The sequence below is a fragment of the Oryzias latipes genome, chromosome 5, assembly GCF_002234675.1.
Source record: "Oryzias latipes chromosome 5, ASM223467v1".
Lineage (NCBI taxonomy): Eukaryota > Metazoa > Chordata > Actinopteri > Beloniformes > Adrianichthyidae > Oryzias > Oryzias latipes.
The window spans coordinates 17,503,969-17,515,362 of NC_019863.2; the positions used below are offsets into that span (position 1 = coordinate 17,503,969).

The window sequence follows — 11,394 nt, forward strand, 5'->3', positions numbered from 1 at the left end:
GGAGATTATGGGCCAGTTCAAATTCTAGTTCGTTGAGAAATAGGTAAAACTGTTGAATTATGGATCACACGCTGAGCCTGTGGGAATGCAAAGAATAGATAGGGAGGTAATCCCAGAAAGCTGAGGGACTAGAGCTGATAGGAGAACTAAAAAGAAACAATAAACAAAAGGCAACTTGTTTGTCTTTCACTGACTGTGAGGCAATCTTTGTTTTATATAACCAAAAAGAAAATTCTCAAATTTACAACCCGAAAAGCTTTTTGTGCTCTGCTGCTCATAAATGATTCGTTTACATACGAACCAAATGCAATCAGCGTCTTTACTAAAACAGTTGGAGCACCAAATGTCAGGGATGAACAACACTGTCAAATCTTTTCAGGTAAATATTATACATAAAATAAATGGGACTTTGTAAATAAACCTTTTCCAATCACCATCTCCCGTATGATCATGTACCATTATTTTCCCAGTATAAGTCACAGTTTTTGCAAATATTTGTTTATTCATAAAGAAACCTTGGCTCAAATATTCCTTATTTTCTCACTAACCAGTGACCCTTTTGCTGTTGTTTCCAACTAACAACCGCTAGAGTGCACTGTGTCAGTATTTGCTACTGAGAGCAACGCAGAAGAAGAAGTGCCCTACAAAACAAACATGAAGGAGAATCTCATTGTTCTCCTCTTGAACTTTATGGTATTTTTCTTATTTGCATTAAGACATCATTATTGTTGTTTTTATTTGTTCCTTCCTCTGACTAATGTGGGACAAAAAGTCATCAAAGTGGGTTACAGAGAGACAGAAGTACCGCTGAAAAAGCCACCATTCAGATGCAGCTCCTGCAGTAGAAGGTAAAAAAAAAAAAAGACTTGTTGAGCTCATGACCAAATTTGACAATTTGGGTTTGTGTGAATGCAGCATTATGCTGATTTGTTCAGAAGCGTTTCACTTTTCTCCCAGAGCGACAAGCCCCTGCATGGGATGTACCACCTGACAATATATATAGATATGTTTTTATATCTTCTTTATTATGCATTTTTGGCTCCTGCGACTTACACTCTGAAAAATATGGTGAGTAGATTTTTCCTTGTGAGGAGATTCTGCTTTTTATTAAATGTGTTTAGCTTTCTCTGAAGGTGCAGGTGCTGACATACCTCAAATATAATGTACTAATTAAAAGACAAAAATAATAACCCCAAAAATAATAGTCTCCCAAACTGGGGGAGAGTGGAGAAGGAATGTAACTCATGAAGCTTGTGAAGTTTCTGCTATCTCATCAGTCCCATTAAAAGACGGGAGAGCAGCTAAAATTGAAAGTGACGGTAGAGTCTTTAGGAGGCGGCCTGTGATTTCCAAATTATCATATTTTCCAAGTCAATAATAAAAAGCTTATGATAGTGCTAGCTATGCTGACAGGCTTTAATAAGATAGGGTTGCTGGAGCGCGGCAGACCGAGGGCCAGGCAGTTGTGTGTTTGCAGATGTGTTGTAATGTGTGTGTGTGTGGGCGAAAGTGTGTTTCCTTCGATAAGTGTGTTTTAATTGTGTACATGTGTTTCGGCACTTGGTTGCTTGTGTGCTGAGTTTTTATGAGGCATCTTGAAATGTACAGATGAAAATGGAATGGATTTTTGATATTTTTTCTAACTAAAGAAGAAACATCTTATGTTGACTCTCATCTGCCTCCTTCACAGAGAGCAATGGGCAGTCCAGGACAGAACTAACCTTTCTAACCAGCTCATCCGGTCTCTTTCAATCCTAGTCAGTGCAGCCTGTACACCAGCAGACTACAATAAAGTGGATGTCTGAGGCTTCACAAAGTGGGTAAATCTCTGAAGCCCACTCAATCCAAAGAACTTCAAAAGGTGAGGATGACTTTGGCCCTTACTATTCAATTTCAATTCAATTCAATTTTATTTGTATAGCCCAAAATCACAACAACAGTCGTCTCGATGGGCTTCGAAGTAAAACATGAACTCAAAAGGATCACGAATACAAAGAGTTCAATAGAAAAATACTAAAATGAACTAACAAACTGACTAAGCTATACTGGCATCCCTGCCCTTAGACCCCCCTTCGCGGTAAGGAAAAACTCCCAAAAAAACTACACAGACATCAGATATGAAACAGGTCCAGGTTGTTTTTAAAGGAAACACCTAGAATCTCAACTGTCCTCTATCTTAATGTCTTAGCATAAACCTGGAATTTGACGTGCATTTAAGAACGTGCTAAACATGGGTTTTTGAACATGCCAATGGTGTTCATACCTGAGAAGCAGGGAGGGCTTCTTCTTCTTTTTTTCTATAGTTTACTAGTCCATGATCCACACCTACAGTTTCAAGAAGTTTGGTGCGGGATGTCAAAGCGGTGCAAATCTTGTGAGCCTCGGTCCAGGTTTTTTCCTTCACAGGTCTATTCTGATAGATGAAAGACTTGGTGTCATATAATTCCAGCTGAGCACAAACCTCAATTATTAATTTCTTCCCCATGATCAGAGTATTTTAAGCATTTTTTTCATGAAGGATGGCAATTTGTGAATTATAGAGGACTTCATCCATTCGTTACTACCACATTTGAGACCCTGATTGGTTTTGACTTAATCAAAGTTTGACCTGGTTTGACACACATTCAAGGGTCACGAGTTTTGTAAGTAGAACCCAAAAACATTTTTGAAAACTTGCGTAGCTATGAGTAAACGTGATAGTTTTGAACACGGAAACCCAAAACAAGCGTTTACATGCACTTATGTAGACGTTTCATTGGCTGCTTAAACATGCTTTTCCAAGGGCGGTGTGACAGTAGCTTGAAATCCTTTCTACCCCTAAATTATCGTCTCCTAGTCTATTAGCATTTTCTTTTCTTTGGGCACAGTTGCTCATTCTTTCTCTTATCTGCGATGACTAAGCGACTGCAGTAGTCAGAACAATATTAGTCAGCATAAAACAAATTTTTTCAGAGACTAACATACTGCATCTTTATGTGGTTTGAACATCTCCCAACTCTATCTGCTTTTCAATGCAAATTGAGTGACCTAAAAATGTCAACCGAGGATTCTGAGTATCTTGCATCGTGTACTGGGGATTTGAGAGACCACTGTTCAATGTCAATATGAGAACATTTGTTTTTAATACATAGTCGTTTATACAGATCACTTCTGATCACGTCTGGTGTGAAACAGCTGACCCCAATCAGCTAAAAATGACTCCAGAAGTACCTGGAGTTACCTCTGTCCACCACAACAAACTGCTGAAACTGGCCAACTGAGTGGGACAAAGTAAAGTGAGAGTTTTGTTGAATCCCTCCATAGGTCCACCCACCTCCCAATCAAATAAACATACTCTCATTTGTGCTCCATTGACGCTAAAATGTCTGGAATAAAAAAAAAAACCCAATAGCACTCCGTCATGGTTGCAGTAAATAAAAAATAATGTTGTAAAAAAAGGTATTTGAAAATAGGCTGTTAAAAAATGTTTTGGTGTGTAACTTTAACATTGAGTTAATGGAATTGTTCCCCTTTGCAACCATCCCTCTGTGGACTTTTGAGGAACTGCAACAATTGGAGTTTTTTGGTTTAAGCAAAAAAAAAAAAAATATGGCCGTTGCCAGATGACAACAGTAAGTAAGTGATTGGTTTGAGTTGGTCAGACTCAATGCTATTGTGACAGTCACTCTCACTAATCAGGAGTGAGCCTGATGGAAGTCTACACCCCTTCCACCAAAAGCAGGTTTGGGGAAATCTGTCAAACGTTTCGAACCTTCATTGTGGGGGCCAGTAGGCACCAAATGCTTTTATTGAGGTATCTGATTGGTTAGTTTAGAATTTGTAATGGAGAATTTTTTTTTTTTAAATGAAGAAGATGTTGAAAAAGGTATCATAGCAAGAATGGTTATTCTGAATAATAGAAAGACTTAGCAATAGCTGTTAATTTCTCTACAGAAGTCAGCGGTATTAAGGCTTCTTGGAGCGAGCGGGTACTTCCTGTTTGGAACGCAAGGATGGTGGTGTCACTCACTCCAGTTCTCACATTGAGTCAGTAGACCAAACTTATCCAATCAAATAAAAAATAAAAAAATTGGAAGACTAACACAGACTTTAGTGACTATAATGTGCTACTATATGAAATTGTTTATTACTTGTTAGCCAAATCCCTCTTACTTTGGAGTCCATTTATACCATAGGAACTATGGTAGTGCTGTGCTTTTCCACCCACAGAACACCGCACATAGTCATCGTATTGCATAAATTTGATGTAGTCCCCACAGCTTGTTGACACCCGTTCAGCTTGATTGCTAATGAAGCCACCCCGCTGATTGGTGTGTGGTGAGTGCAATAACTATGCCGAAAGTTTTCACTTTCTTCTCTGTTTGACGAATCAGCAGCTGCTTTTATCACCACATGACTGTGCTGTGAAATCTAAGAGGCGCATACTCTATGATACATGAGCCACCCTATCTGGGGACCTCATTGATACCATATTAGGAGAAAAGATAAAAACTAACAGGTCCATTGGGCATAAGTGCAGATCCTTTATTAGGGCACTGCTCATTGATTTCCCTGTTGGTAATCTCACACTGATGAAGTGAGTGGGTACAAATATGCATGGCCCAGTGATTACCTTGACCCTCTCCTAGCCACAGCTATTAAGAACTTGATGGGTGTGTGGGGCTGTCAGGAAGGGGTAATTGCCTCTGGGGAGGTCAAGAGGGAAAGTTGAGGTGGGGTTATTGTGGTGAGATCCGATGGAAGTACAAGAAAGGATTCAATCAACCCGAGAACAAACTGTGTGTGGGCAATCTTACGTAATGTACAATCATTTACACAAACGCTCTTTTCACCAGTTATCACCCTGTGATGCCTAAAGATGGGTGGGGGCTTTTATCAGAAAGAGCAGAGACCAATGTGTTGGAAGAATCAAGTTCAACCACATTACAATATGTTATCAGGCTAAACAGCTGTGCGCCTGACACCTTGGACTCTGTGTGCATCGCCCCCCTCTTTACCAAAAGTCTTTGAAAAAAATAGACATTATAAAAAAATAGACATTACAATCACTTCGATAACATAAACATTATTGGTACTGACTGGCGATATGATTTATGTGGTTGAATTACAATTAAGTCTTTATGTGATAGTGGCTCATTAGATTGGCCCTGCCAATGCACTGACAGCCACGCAGGCTGTTATGAAAAGCAGGCAGTGGCCTGTCCTTTCCAATAACCTTTCCTTGGAGGGAGGAAGACAGGGACAGACAAAACAGGTAAAGAAAAAGACAGCTGGAGAAGCAAAGAGAGCCTGGTTATGGTATCGGTTTGTGGCATTATCCGCCTAGATAGCTGACAGGGATGGCTGAGTCTAAAGCGTCCTCTCATTAGATATGCGAGCACATTAGCGGGGAAGGCTGTCTTGCTAAAGGTCAGGGTTGGAGGATGCTGGGACGACGGCGAAGCGCGAAGCAATGAGCATCCAACCTTCAGGATCACCTCTTTGAACTTCAATCATTTTGGCCTGAGCTTAATAGGTCCCTGGGGAGGATCAGAGGCAGAAAAGGCATGTGAGGGGAGGGGAGCCTTAATGGGACATCACGCCACCTTGACATTTTAATTAAGACTCCCAACCATTAGCATGCCAGAACTTGGACCATTAGAGTGGAGCCCATGTAAAAGCAAATGACAAGATGTCATATTTTTTGGAGTCTGTGTGCGTAACATGAGGATCTACATGGCAACATAATGGACACAAAAGAAGTGCAAGAAAATATAGTGACGACGCAGGATTCTTCCGTGAACAGCTTCCTACAAAACAGTATTTCAGATGTTAGGTGTGAAAAGGATTATTTAAAGAATAATACCTTAATTTTTTTTATGAATTTCTACATTTTTTGATAACTCCTAATGAGAAAACAATATAAAAAACATTTTTACTATGATCATTATTATATCAAGTGTTATTCCAGTGCACTGGTTAAAGTTCTCTCCAGCAAAACACTTGACAAATCTATCCAAACTGAGACTTGGAAAAGAAAAAAACAGACATTATTGATCCAAAGGGTACACATATTTTATCTCGGCGCCTGAAGTTTAAAAAAAAAAAATGGTTTGACCGAGGGGTTTATTCAATACTATTCTCTGTCTGGGTCCAGAGAAAGAAACTATGTTTCTGCACAAGAGTGAGTTATGACAGGTGTCAGAAGAGGCTGAGTCTCAGGACAGAGGCTCAGTTTTAACTTTGTCATTTCATTCGCAACTTGATTTCACCATTTTAAGCACCATACACAACAAACCTGTTTCACCTTTTCCAAATCTCAAAAGTACAGTAATAGTAGACACTATGACCCACATTTCCTTGCTAGATCCAGTGAATGAAGAGATATCCTGGGGCCATATGGTATTTAGTAATTCAGTTTAAAGAGACATTGTTATGTTTAAAAATACAGGAGTAATATACTTTAATATTTTATAGATCCGCCTTAGTTTTACCTATGCTTTTACTAGTAAGCCTTAGGTATTCTACCAACATACTTAAACTGTGAAATATGGAACAAAACTCAATTTTCTTCCATATTTTGTATGTGGTGCCTCACGTGAAGTTGAGGATTTTGGTAAAATATGCTTAAAGTAAGTTGATCATCGAGTCCTTAATCTTTGGATGAAAATTATTTAGAGAAAACCTTATGGATGTTCATGCTGTAACAGCGTCAAGAGGTGCCCATTGTGATTTATTAAGAATTTTTTGTTAAGAGAATAAAATTGTAGATTTCCTACTATGAAAAAAACATGCTAATTCTTTAAAATACTAGTTGAGGGTTGAAATATTTTTTTAAATGGTCAGAAATTGAAAGCCACATTTTTGCAGGATGTTGCTGTCACCACATGTAATGTTGACTAAAAAGGGAGGCAGTGGGTTGTGAGATGTCCACTTTATATTGATAATTGAAATTATGACATTAATATGGAAAAATACAACAATTTGATGAGTTTTCTAACATTAAGTCATAACTGCCACAATCCTGCATTTACATGTGAGATGCCACTATGACACAAAACAGACATTTAGAATTGCAGTGTGCGAATCACACTTTTATTTTGACGTGATGTCTTAGATTTAAAGTTGCTGTTATACAGCACCAACTAAACTAAACTAAACTGTGACACACTTTTGTAATCAGAATGAGAAAAAACTCACCCCTCTTTCTTACAGCGGCTGTTACTGCTACAGTTCCAGACGTCCGTGTTAAAAAGTGATGAATCAATGATTCTCAATCCGGTTTGGTCAGATTCTGTTCACAAAGCGTTACACAGAAGCAGCAGGACTTCATTCAGACATGACACTTGAAGTTGCCATCACATGCCAGAAAGCAGGGAATGTTTGAAATGGGATTGGCACACTTGAAACTGGATTTCTTGCACAAATATGGAATTCTTTCATAAAGTGACCCACTTTTCACACCCCACCTCGGTTCTCTTCTCTGTTTGATGGTTATGCCTTTGTACCTGGGGTACTTCACCATTAATAGGCAAATAAAAGTCTTTGCAACTAATCTACCTGCATACATTTTTAGAGGACTTGGGAAGCATTGGCTGAGGACTTTTGCTTGTTTTCATTTCACTGGGGAATATGGATTTGGGAATAATGTGGTAAAAAAACAGTGATTTTTAACTTGGTGCATAATTTGTCATACAGATTAAATTCTAATCATGATTTAACTGTAAACATTGCAGAAAGGGTGGAATATTCTCAGAAATATTATAATACATTTTTTATATATGAGTTTTTCGAGTCCCCTACACCCAACAGAAATGTGATTTTAATATACCTTTCAGTTTTAAGTCAGACCTTCATGTTTAATCGGATTTTAGATCAACATATGGATGTTTGAGTTTTTTAGGGGGGGTTCTCTGCTCACATCGTGTTTATGGAGCCGTGGCGCAACCTCATAATTTCCACAAAAGCAGATTGTTCACATTTATGTTGCGTGAATTGTAATGGTTGTGCTTTCTCTTCTACACTGCTGTTCCATCACAGACATCCCACTATGATGCCTCTGACTCACATCCCGGTGGGTTCCTGATTATAAGAAGGGAACGCTACAAATAAAATAACATTTTTAGGAACTTTTTAAATGAAATTGTATTCAGAAATATAGGATTTTGCAAAAGCCAAGTATATTTACTTCAATAAGATCGTATCTTTGGACAGCTATGAATACATAGGTGTTTTACAGATCAGCCTCAGGAATCACATGACAACACAAGAGAAAAAAAATAGCAAATTTTGTATTGTGAACTTAATTACTTTACCAAAGATTTGGAAAATATATCAAGCCACTTGTTGGGTACTTCAAACATTCTGTCTCTGAATTGTTATTGTAGCGCTCCAATGAACAGTAGGCAGATACAAAGAGCGCTGCTACAAACAACTTGGGTTAGACTCATCCATTTAAAACCAAAGATTTTCAGATTTTCAAAGCACTCTCAGTGGTGTTTTTATGACGTTTTTAGCCTAAATTTAAAAAATAGTGGTGTTTTCTAGAAAATAGTTTCTGCAGAGCAGCAATGGTTCTAAAGAAATTTACCTCTGATTTTTGGGGGATACTACTGAGGCAGAGTATTCCTGCCTCTACTTCCTATCATCCATCTGTTTACACGCTTTCCCGTGAGATTACAGCCCCTCACAACCCCAACCTAACATTAGCAGTGCAAAAAAAATAGCGAGAGATATTGGAGCTGTGCAGCCGTACAGTTTTGAACCAGATGTCAGCTCAGACGAGGAAAACAAAGACGTACATGAATCTATTTGTCTGCAAGTAGATGCATCAGAATGGAATGACACAGTGTGGCTTGCCCATGGCAGTTTTTACATAGCAAATACAATCTTTTTCAGAAGGCATTTTTTTGTCTGCTCCTGATTCATAATTATTTGAATAAACAAATACTTATAAAAAGCAATTTTAAGCTTAAATGAAATGATGGAGGACATATTTAATATGTCATATAAGCAATGTGTGTCACGTTAAAAGTTGTTTTATTGAGTCTGCATTAATCCAATCACATTTTAATGAGTTGCTGTATCTCATCATTGTGGTTTAATGGCATTGTTTTTTAGAGAACTCTGTTAAGGACACTACAGGGTAACTTATGGGATGATGTCACAGAAGTGTTAAAATAAATGTTCTAAAAAATAAACAGCTGGACTCTTTTCTGTTTGATAACAGGACTATTGTTCCTTTACATTTGTCCGCGGCTCATCAGTTGCTTCATTCCTACTCCGTTTATGTCCGCTACGGTGGCTGTTTTGGTTCAGATGTTCCGCTCTGAGAACAGATTGTATTCAGACTAAGGAATCTCAGAGCGAACCAAAGCTCATTCTGATTGGAAACAAACCGAGACGGAAACGTCCAAAGACGTGTTCAAAAGCAGTTCCTGGTGCCGGACCAGGGTCCGCTTGGGTGTATTCAGACTGAAAATTTGTTCTGGACAATCTTGGAAAACGAACTCTGGTTCACTTGAAGTGGATCAAATTTTTCCAGTCTGAATACACCCTAAATGTTTCTAACAGTTTTTAAAGTTCCAGTTTTATAAAAAAGTTTCATTGAATGCCTGTCACAGAAAGAAGACACTTTTCTCATTTGTGCACAAAAAAATAATTAAACCAACAACGTTCATAGCAGCAGATTTCTTAAAACTTGCATGATTGAAATTCCTTTTTAGCAGAACATTAAAAATTGAGCTTAGAGTCAACAGTACGTCTTCTGTTTTTTTTCTATGGAGCCCCGAGAGGCATCCTGACGGAGCTGATGCCTGACAGCTGTCTCGGAAGAGTTGTATGTGAACATAAACCCCCTGGATCTTAAAAATAGCCAAATAACTTCAGACATTAAGAAGTCCCAGGGGCTTTTGAGATGTAAATATTGTGTTGGAACGTTTGGTTTTTGTAATTCATTTCTAGAAAGTGGCTATAAAAAATGTACAGAGTTCAACTTGTTAATAAGATCAATATCCTTTCTTTTTATAAACTTCTAAGTGCATGATGTTTTTTTTTTATCTAAGTAAAAAGTAAAAAGTATCAACACATCTTCAAAGCTCCGTTTTTGCAGTCATGTTCTGCTTTAAGTAGCTTCATAAACTTTCTTAAATTTTCTCAACAAGGTCATATTAAAACTGTGGATACACTGTCAGGGCTTTCTTTCGGCGTCAGAAGATTAATCTATAGTGGGAAGCTACTTTGTTTCCTTGCAGTGTTAAGCTTTCATGGTAATGACACCTGTGACAGAAGCTGAGGCAAACAACCGGAGCAAAAAAATGTAATGTCAGCCATTAACGGATAGGCAACCCAAACACATGAGATATGTCTTCAGCACAACTTCCTTGGAACACCAAGGGGAAAGCTCTTTCTAATCCACTTGCTGTTCGTTTTGGTTTCACACATCTGTTTCTGTACTCCTTTTCATGCCCCAATTGATGTGAATGGAAATTTATAGTTCCTCCCTGAATGTGCTGCAGCAAATTCATTAGAGGCTTGTAACACACATGGAGGGTGATACCAATTTCAGAGCTATAACCGGTGTCGGATTTGAGGTAACATACGATAATGCAGAGGAATACAAAAAATTAAATTCTCTCTTTCCTGAGCAGGAGGTGCAGCTGAAGAAGATGAGCGGCTTCATCAGTCTTCTGTGAGCACTTTGGGATGTGGGAGGGGCTGATCACTTACTGCTGCCAGTTAAAAGGTATGTGCTTTCCATTGGTGTATTGACTTTTGTGAAAACTAACAAAATATGTCATTTTCTGAATGCAATATTGTCTTAAAAAAACAAAAAAAAAAACGTATATTTAAAAATATTTAAAGAACCACTCCAGTTTTTGTTTTCTCTTGTGGCATTTATCTCATGATGGAGGACATGTATAAAACAATAAAGATTAAGATTGCATTTCTGAGTATTCATATCATTGTGAATCTGGAGCAGATGAAAAAATGCCCAACAAGATTATTCTTGTTGGATCTGGCCACTAGTCAATTTGTCAATTTTCCACACCTTTCATTCCCAGTTAGCTTGTCTTTGACATCATGTCTCATCTGCAATGGCTCTTGTAAATAGAAAAATGCAATTTAGCCAACCACAATCAAGGAAGTTTTTAGAAAGTACTGGGGGTATATATCAATATATAATATTGATTTTTTGAAAGGAACCTTGAACGGAAATTTGAACTTGGGCTGCATTTCGCCCACAAGCTGGACTTTGGACATGCCTGCTTTATATTAAAACGTGTAACATTTGTTCTGAGTAAATCTGCATAGCAGCAAAGCAAACTGAAATGTTTTCCAAAGTGTTAAAATGTTTTTGTTACATGTGAATTAACGCATCTTGTTTGAATGCTGCACAACACAGAGCCTGCAGTA

General features: G+C 38.1%; 1 long non-coding RNA gene across 1 annotated transcript; it reads left to right on the forward strand.

The window, feature by feature from the left end:
• Positions 1–1,205: 1,205 nt before the first annotated feature.
• LOC110015134 lies at positions 1,206–10,807 on the forward strand. The gene is made up of 2 exons (XR_002873259.1): positions 1,206–1,861; positions 10,629–10,807. It is a non-coding gene; the product is annotated as an uncharacterized LOC110015134 (long non-coding RNA).
• Positions 10,808–11,394: the final 587 nt, after the last annotated feature.